Source organism: Theropithecus gelada, chromosome 2, assembly GCF_003255815.1.
Source record: "Theropithecus gelada isolate Dixy chromosome 2, Tgel_1.0, whole genome shotgun sequence".
In the NCBI taxonomy this organism is placed as follows: Eukaryota; Metazoa; Chordata; class Mammalia; order Primates; family Cercopithecidae; genus Theropithecus; species Theropithecus gelada.
In genome coordinates, this window is record NC_037669.1 from 190,874,296 (window position 1) to 190,884,172 (window position 9,877).

Genomic DNA, 9,877 nt, shown 5'->3' on the forward strand with positions numbered 1-9,877 from the left:
CAATTCTCCTGCCTCAGCCCTCAAGTAGCTGAGATTACAGGTGCCTGCCACCATGCCCGGCTAATTTTTGTATTTTTAGTAGAGACAGGGTTTTGCCATGTTAGCCTCGAACTCCCAACCTCAGGTGATCTACCCACTTCAGCCTCCCAAAGTGCTGGGATTAAAGGGGTGAGCCACTGTGCCTGGCCAGAACTGGGATTTTAGAAGAACCAAGTGGTCTGGTGCCAAAATCCAAACTCCCAACTACTATACCATATTGCATTTCTCTGAAGCACCAATATGACCATGTCACTCCTGTGCTCAAGTCTCTTCAGTGGCTCCCTTCTGACTGTGGTTGCTCAAATTCCTAGTTGGGCATTAATGGCTCTTCTGTGGTTTGCCTCTCCCTCTCCTGCAGGTAAGTTAATGAACTTTGCTGTGCCTCAGATTCCTCATCTACCACTTGAGTTGTGATAACACCCTCTTATGAGGCTGTCATGAGGATGAAAGGAGGTCACTCAGCACAAAGTGACACAATTGGTGTTAGTGATCATTTAGTCACCTTTGTACTGTTTCTCACAACTTACTTAGAGGACCCCTCTGGGCAGAATGTTGCTGCAAATAAACAGTGCTTGTTGCTACACTGAATGCGAATGTAATTTTTCCCTTCTTAGAAATGTTCCCCACTCCCATATGCCAACATCTCCAAATCCTTCCAAACCCAACCATCCTCCAATCACTCTACTTCAGTACCCCCGCCCCCCGCCCCAGCCACCGCCTTCTACTAATTGAAACTCCCGGGACACTTACTCTTTTTTTTTGAGGCAGAGTCTTGCTCTTTCACCTAAGCTGGAGTGCAGTGGCGCCATCTCAGCTCACTGCAACCTCCACCTCCCAGGTTCAAGTGATTCTCCTGCCTCAGCCTCCCGAGTAGCTGGGACTAGAGGCTCGCACCACCATGCCCAGCTAATTTTTGTATTTTTAGTAGAGATGAGGTTTCATCATTTTGGCCAGGCTGGTCTCGAGCTCCTGACCTGAAGCGATCTGTCCACCTCAGTCTCCCAAAGTGCTGAGAGTACAGGCGTGAGCCACCAACTCCTGGCCTCGGGGACATTTATTCTCATCATCCTTTTTTGTCCACACCACTATTTATTTGCTCATGTGTTAAACATTTATCCAGTGCTTACTCTGATAATAACAATACCTGCACAGACAGTCCCCGAGTTAATGGTGATTGACTTAATGATATTTTCAGTTGACGATGGGTTTACAGGGATGTAACCCCATCTTACACTTGCTTGGTTATTTTTTCTTTCTTTTTTTTTTTTTTTTTTTTTTTTTTCCTTTTTGTGGAGAACAGGGTCTTGCTGTATTGCCCAGGCAGGTCTCGAACTCCTGGGCTCAAGCTATCCTCCCGCCTTCTCCTCCCTAAGAGCCAGGATTACAGGTGTGAGCCTGTATTTTCAGAAGCCCCCTCATCCTTTTTCTTCCCCCTTTATGGCTATCTTCCACAGGAAGGACAGAAGCCCTTTTCCTCTCAGTGAATAAGATTGGGAATACTTGGCCGGCCCCAGCGGCTCACACCTGTAATCCCAGCACTTTGGGAGGCTCAGGTGGGCAGATGCCCTGAGGTCTGGTGGATGTAACCCCACCTTAAGTCAAGGAGCATCTGTATTTGACTTGATACTTTACGAAGCGCTCCATACCACAGCTCTGCGTCTGTAAATCCTCACAAAAGCCTTGGAAGGGATTCCCATTTTTAGGCTGCCCTAGTTTTACCAGCTGGTGGTAAACCCTGGTGTCAGCACCAGGGTTCCTGGGGATCCAGAGGTGATGCTGACAGGACCCCCGTCTTCAGGACATGTATTGCTGGGTCTGTCCCACAGACCATGGCCGACGGATGAAATGAGTCCTCAGACAGAGGTATGCGGTGTAAGAGCAGCTGGGCGACTGCCTGGCTCTTGTGTCCGGAGAGCAGCCTGAGAGCTGGAGCTGCTTTGCTTTTCTTCAGTGCAGGCACAATGACGAAAACCTGGAGCCAACACAAGCTGCAGGTAATTAACATTTATCGTTCCCCTTTCAGGGAACACGATGCACATGGATGATCAATGGTCAGTTCCTGGTCAATGTAAGTAAACAAGCCTGTTTAAGATAAATTCCCCCACACTGCCTTGTACGACTCCTTGCCCTCTGCCTTAAGGTTATAGAACAGCTGCCTTCTGCTATTCTTCCCCGAGGCTCTGCAGAACCTTCTGACCTTTCAGAAGGTTTGCGTCCTTTCTCTCTACAGTTTTTCCACCACTCTGACGAATCCCCCACAATGTATCGCTTTGTATGCAAAGCCAGGCCTGTCCATGCAGGGTGACAATCCAAGGTAGACAGTGGCAAAATCTGGTGGAGGCATCAGAGACAGTGCCATCAGTTCGCTAGAACAAGCGTATCAAGGAGCCTGGCAGATCTACAGTTTACCAGACAGTGCCCATGGCCAACAGGGCAGGCCCTTGCTGCAGAGAAACACTCAGAAATCAAAACTCCTTGCTCTGCTGTCACGGACCTCTCCAGGAGATCCTCAGTGTCATCAGAAGCTGAAAAAGCAGTGCTGAGAAATGTAGCCTGCCATCTTTCCAGCTAAGGGAGGTGGCCCATTCAACCCTGGGTTGTCCTCTGCAAACGTGCTGCTGCAGGTCGCATGGCACCATCTCCTGATTGCAATTGGCTTTCCTGAGGGAGTGAACTGACTGAAATGGGATGGTAATAAGTTGCTAGGTTATTTTCCACTTTTTAGTTTATGAGGCTTATTGATTTTGCTTTAACATTAACTACTGCCTTCCTTTTAAGGAGCTGGTGAGGCAGAGCATGGCAGCAGGTTGAGGGTGGGGAAGTGGCACCACCTCCTTTCGGGGAGGATTTGGGAGGGTGAAAAGCACCCTCATCTTCTCAGTTGCGTGTGAACAAACCACCTGTCAAGGTGGGTCCTTCATCTATAGGAGGATGATGTCAGCCCTTCAGGGAGGTCTGTTTTCTTCCTCCATTTCCCAACCCCTTCATTATCATTCCTTCCACAACAGAGTAAGTTTCTTGAGCAAAGCAGCAATATCTAGCAATTTTAGATAGACATTTACCTTTTGACCTAGAAATCTCACTTCTACGAATCCATCCTGAAGACACACTCTCAGCTGGATGTGGTCGCTCATGCCTGTGATCCTAACACTTTGGGAGGCTAAAGCAGGAGAATCACTTGGGCTCAGGAGCTCAAGACCAGCCTGGGCAACATAGCAAGACCCTATCTCTACAAAAAAAAAAAAAAAGATAAAAAAACACAGTCAAAAATTTAAAAATTAATCAATATACATAAGGCCATTTATTACAGAAACATTGGTAGTAGCAAAAGACTGGAAATAACTCAATGCCCTTCAATAGGGAACAGAGTAAATAAGCTAGGATGCCTACGCATAATGGAGTGCCATGCAGCTTTGAAAGGAAATGAGGCATATTTCTGTGTTCTATGTTGTGATCGCCAGCATATAGCCTAATGAGTAAAAAGCCAGGTGAAGAAAATTCTGATAGTATGCTATCATTGGGGGGGAATATGAATATACTGGTATATCACATAGGAGGAGATAGAGAATAGAGTGAGAGGATTGGGATAGAAGCTAGACTTTTCTAAATATAACTTGTTTTATAGATTTATGTTGGAAGTTTGTGGATATAGTACTTTAGAAAAGTATAAAACAAAATTAGACTTGACAAAATGTAAAAGTCAATCTGTTAAGTTGGTGGTGTAACTACACAGTGAGAAACTATTGCAAATGACCCTAACACTCAGGAATTCCACTGTATATTCCTAATGGGAGATCCCCTCATGACCAAACTCAAACCCAGTCCAACCGAATCAAAAAACCTTCTAAAATATGTGAAACTGTTTTGAGTAATGAAGTGAGAAGTGTGGCAGTGTTGGTGATACGGCTTGGCTGTGTCCCCACCCCGACATCATCTTGAATCGGAACTCCCACAATTCCCACATGTCGTGAGAGGAACCCCGTGGGAGGTGACTGAACTGTGGGTGTGGGTCTTTCCTGCGCTCTTCCCATGATAGTAAATGACAAGATCTGATGATTTTAAAAATGGTTTCCCTGCACAAGCTCTCTCTCTTGCCTGCCACCATCTACGTAAGATGTGACTTGTTCCTCCTTGCCTTCCACTGTGATTGGGAGGACTCCCCAGCCATGTGGAAGTATAAGTCCAGTAAACCTCTTTTTCTTCCCAATCTCGGGTATGTCTTTATCAGCAGCGTGAAAATGGACTAATACAGTAAATTGGTACCAATAGAATGGGGTGCTGCTGAAAAGATACCCAAAAATGTGGGAGCAACTTTGGAACTGAATTATCAGATAGAGGCTGGAACAGTTTGGAGGGCTCAGAAGAAGACAGGAAAATGTGGGAAAGTTTGGAACTTCCTAGAGACTTGTTGAATGGCTTTGACAAAAATGCTGATAGTGATGTGAACAATAAGGTCCAGGCTGAGGTGGTCTCAGATGGAGATGAGGAACTTGTTGGGAACTGGAGCAAAGGTGACCCTTGTTATGTTTTAGCAAAGAGACTGGTGGCATTTTGCTCCTGCCCTAGAGATTTGCGGAACTTTGAACTTGAGAGAGATGATTTAGGGTATCTGGTGGAAGAAATGTCTAAGCAACAAAGCATTCAAGAGGTGACTTAGGTGCTATTAAATGCATCCAGTTTTATAAGGGAAGCAGAGCATAAAAGTTCAGAAACTTTGCAGCCTGACAGTGTAATAGAAAAGAAAATTCTATTTTCTGAGGAGAAATTCAAGCTGGCTGCAGAAATTTGCATAAGTTATGAGGACCCGAATATTAATCTCCAAGACAATGGGGAAAATGTCTCCAGGGCATGTCAGAGGTCTTCATGGCAGCCCCTCCCATCACAAGCCCAGAGTCCTAGGAGGAAAAAATGGTTTTGTGGGCCAGGCCCAGGGACTCCATGCTGTGTGCAGTCTAGGGACTTGGTGCCCTGCATCCCAGCTACTCCAGCCATGACTGAAAGGGCCCAAGGTACAGCTCAGGCCATGGCTGCAGAGGGTGCCAGCCTCAAGCCTTGGAAGCTTCCATGTGATATTCAACCTGTGGGTTCACAGAAGTCAAGAATTGAGGTTTGGGAACCTCTGCCTAGATTTCAGAGGATGTATGGAAACGCCTGGATATCCAGGCTGAAGTTTGCTGCAGGGACAGGGCCCTCATGGAGAACCTCTGCTAGGGCAATGTGGAAGGGAAATGTGGAGTTGGAGTGCCCACACAGAGTGCCAACTGGGGCACCACCTAGTGCTGTGAGAAGAGGGCCACTGTCCTCCAGACCCCAGAATGGTAGATCCACTGACAGCTTGCACCGTGTACCTGGAAGAGCTGCAGACACTCAACACCAGCCCATGAAAGCAGCCAGGAGGGAGGCTGTACCCTGCAGAGCCACAGGGGCTGAGCTTCCCAAGACCATGGGAACCCACTTCTTGCATCAGCGTGACCCGGATGTGAGACATAGAGTCAAAGGAGATCGTTTTGGAGTTTTAAGACTTAACTGCCCTGCTGGATTTCGGACTTGTATGGGGACTGTAGCACCTTTGTTTTGGCCAATTTCTCCCATTTGGAATGGCTGTATTTACCCAGTGCCTGTACCCACATTGTGGCTAGGAAGTAACTAACTTGCTTTTACAGGCTCCTAGGTGAAAGGAATGTGACTTGTCTCAGATGAGATTTTGGACCATGGACGTTTGAGTTAATGCTGAAATGAGTTAGGACTCTGGGAGACTGTTTTTGGGAAGGCACGATTGGTTCTGAAAAGTGAGAACATGAGATTTAGGAGTAGGAGGGACCAGGGGTGGGATGATATGGTTTGGCTGTGTCCCCATTGAAATCTCATTTTGAATCGTAACTCCCACAATTCCCATGTGTCATTGGATGAACCCAGTGGGAGGTGATTGAATTACGGGGGCGGGTCTTTCCTGTGTGGTTCTCATGATGGTGAATGAGTCTCACAAGATCTAACCGTTTTAAAAGTGGGAGTTTCCCTGCACAAGCTGTCTCTCTTGCCTGCTGCCATTCATGTAAGATGTGACTTACTCCTCCTTGCTTTCCACATGATTGTGAGGCCTCCCCAGCCATGTGGGACTGTAAGTCCATTAAACCTCTTTTTCTTCCCAGTCTCAGGTATATCTTTATCAGCAGTATGAAAACAGACTAATACAGTTAGTAAGACTGTTTGCATGTATTATAGGATAAAGCAATGAGTAATTATTTTGTTTTAAAAAGTGGGATGTTTTATATCCCAGGTATGGGTATAAGATCAATAAAGTTAAGTAGAAACATTTTAGTCTTACCTAAATTTGAAATAGAACTATTCGTAAGAACCCATAAAGTATTTTCTTGTAAAAAATTATTTCTAGAAACCATCATCAATTCAAAAGCAAGCATTTCTTGCACACAGTATATGATCTCTAAATGCCATTTACTAAAAGAAAGCAGGGCTCCTGAGAAAAATGGCTGATTCTAGATCTGGGCTCCTGGGAAAGAAATGTACAAGATGAGCCTGGAACATCATATTATACACCAGATAGTTAAGCATTTATCAAGGACAATAGGGTGATTTCAAAAGACAAATACCAGATATTATGTGCCTCTGATGAAAAGCATTAGTCATGAAGTAGTCTTGCCAAAATCCCTAACCTAAATCTGATCAGCTACTCTAAATCCAACTTCTAGTTTACAGGAAATGTCAAGGACAGAGAACATGTTAAATCATACTGTTGGTTGCAATCACCAAAATTACTGCAGTGGCTCACGCTTATAATCCCAGCACTTTGGGAGGCCAAGGAGGGCAGATTGCTTGAACCCAGGAGTCTGAAACCAGCCTGCGAAATACAGTGAGACCCCCAGGAGTCTGAAACCAGCCTGCGAAATCTAGTGAGACCCCCATCTCTACAAAAAATTGAAAGATTCACCAGGCATGGTGACATGCACCTATGGTCCCAGCTACTCTGCAGACTGAGGCAGGAGGATCGCTTGACCCCAGGAGTTTGAGGGTCCCTTGAGCCATGATTGTGCCACTGCACTCCAGCCTGTGCGACAGAACGATACCCTGTTTCAAAAAAAAAAAAAATTATCACAAAGACTTAGGTGCCTATAGTCCCAGCTACTCAGGAAGATGAGGCTGGAGGATGGCTTGAGCCCAGGAGTTCCAGTTCAGACTGGGCAACATAGTAACCCCATCCCTTAAAAAAACAAAACAAAACAAAACAGACTCAGTCAACTTGAAGAGGCCCCCACTAACCAAAGAATAGGATAATTTGAGCATCAATAAGAATTATAACTGTGATGAATTGAAGCTCATCAAATATGTTTAAAACCATGAATTCATGCTTTTTTAAAAAATTAAATCTATCAGTCACTTTTGGTGGGTGCTAGGGATCCATTTGTTATTTTGAAAATTGGCAAATAAAGAGAAAGAAACATTTATATTACCTTTCCAGTGATAAAAATATCTTAGGTTAACTGCATAAGTGATCAGGGAAAGCTTCTTTTTTGGGGGTGTATTACAGCTGTTAAACAAACAAAGACTAGAAGGATTAAAATATCACCATTTTTCCATCTTTAGTGAATTAACGGACCTGGACTTTGATCATCAATGACGGTCAAACGACAAATACATTAGTGCCTCCTGATGAAAAACAATCATGAAATAGTTCTTGTCAAAAATCACTAACCTAAGACTGATCACTACTCTAAATCCAGCCACTGGTTTACAGGAAACGCCAAGGACAGGGAACATGTTAAATGATACTGCTGATGCAATCACCAAAATTCAGATGGTGAGAAATTCCATGAGGTAACCCAGCCTCTTCAACAAATACATTACAAGGAGGGGGGACTTACCAAGTAAAAGGAATCCAAGAGGCATACTGAAGTCTTTATGGATGAAAATGATACCATGATATGATCTGCTTCAGAATAATCCAGGGAGATATTAGTGATAAAATAAGATTAGCTATGAATTCTTTTTTTTTTCTTTTTTTGAGATGGAGTCTCACTCTGTCACCCAGGCTGGGGTGCAGCGGCATGATCTCAGTTCACTGCAACCTCTGCCTCCCGGGTTCAAGCAATTCTCCTGCCTCAGCCTCCCAAGTAGCTTGGACTACAGGCACGTGCCACCACACACGGCTAATTTTTTGTTTTTAATAGAGACAGGGTTTCACCATGTTGGCCAAGCTGGTCTCGAACTCCTGACCTCAGGTGATCTGCCCACCTCGGCCTCCCAAAGTGCAGGGATTACAGGTGTGAGCCACCACGCCTGGCCGAATTCTTAATTATTGAATCTAGGTGATAGAATCATGGAAGTTTATGATACCATTTGTCTCCTTTTATGTTAGAAATTTTCCATAGTGAAATAAAACAAAAAATAAAGAAATAAAAAGGAAACTAAAGACCGAAGCCACAGAAAAGCTAAACAAACAGAATAAAGACTTTCTCTTTTTTTTTTTTGGACACAGGGTCTTACTCTGTCACCCAGGCTGGAGTGAAGTGGTGCAATCTTGGCTCACTGCAACCTCCACCTCCTGGGTTCAAGTGATTCTCCTGTCTCAGCCTCCTGAGTAGCTGGAATTACAGGTGCTCGCCACCATGCCTGGCTAATTTTTGTATTTTTAGTAGAGACGGGATTTCACCACGTTGGCCAGGCTGGTCTCAAACTCCTGACCTCAGGTGATCTGCCAGCTTTGTCCTCCCAAAATGCTGGGATTACATGCCCGGCCTCGAGAAAACAATTTTTTTAAGTAATTAAATATTAGTGTGATTTTTTTCTGTTCTTCCTCCACCTGCTCCCCAAGCTATAAACGTCTCTACAGGGCAAGAGTCTTCAAGATCTTTCTTTCTACCCAGGTGCCCAGAGCAGTGTCTGGCACATTATAGGCCCTCAAAAAAATACTTACTGCCTCGGAAACCTGACCAGAAAAGGCCAACTCTTTGTGGGGTGGGGAAGGGAATGAGGAGGGTTAACCTTTCTCCTCCGCCTTCAGCTCAGTGTCAGACGATGTACCAGTGGAGACTGAATCCCGTAGATTTATAGTGTGTTTTCTCATGTATACAGACAGAGCTTTTTTGTTATGATTAATCATCCCATTTATACCTTTCAAAAATCCACAAAAATTCCTCATTAAAATTTGTTTCATACCTTCTCATCCTTTCTCTCAATAATGGAGAAGTGTTAGAATTTGGTCTCAATTCTCCATGGCCTTCAGGCAGCATTTGTCTGCTGGACACAGAGGGACAGGAATTCTCAACCTGGACACTGCAAGTTTCAACCACCCATGAATCCCTGATATTGCAAAATGGTACATATACATGTGTACCTATATACATTGTTGTTGTTGTTGTTGTTGTTGTTGTTTGAGACAGAGTCTTGCTCTGTCACCCAGGCTGGAGTTCAGTGATGCGATCTCAGCTCACTGCAACCTCCACCTCCCAGGTTCCAGCAATTCTCCTGCCTCAGCCTCCCGAGTAGCTGGGATTACAGGTGTGTGCCACCATGCCCAGCTAATTTTTTATATTTTTGGTAGAGATGGGGTTTCATCATGTTGGCAGGCTGGTCTCAAACTCCTGACCTCAAGTGATCTGCCTGCCTTGGCCTCCCAGAATGTTGGGATTACAGGCATGAGACACCACACCTGGCCCATATATGCATTTTTGGATAGGGTGATGGTCTGTGATTTTTAAATCAGATGCTATCATGGGCTCCTGACCTAACAAAGGAGAAAGACTACATTCAGTAGAAGAGGTGCAAAATAATGAGAAACACTAAGTGTTCATCAAGAACCTTTTTTTTTTTTTTTTTGAGATGG

General features: G+C 44.7%; 1 long non-coding RNA gene across 1 annotated transcript; it reads left to right on the forward strand.

Annotated features, from left to right (window-relative positions):
* Positions 1-797: 797 nt before the first annotated feature.
* LOC112619258 lies at positions 798-3,311 on the forward strand. Its single transcript, XR_003118200.1, has 2 exons — positions 798-1,436; positions 1,611-3,311. It is a non-coding gene; the product is annotated as an uncharacterized LOC112619258 (long non-coding RNA).
* The last annotated feature ends 6,566 nt before the right edge of the window (positions 3,312-9,877 follow it).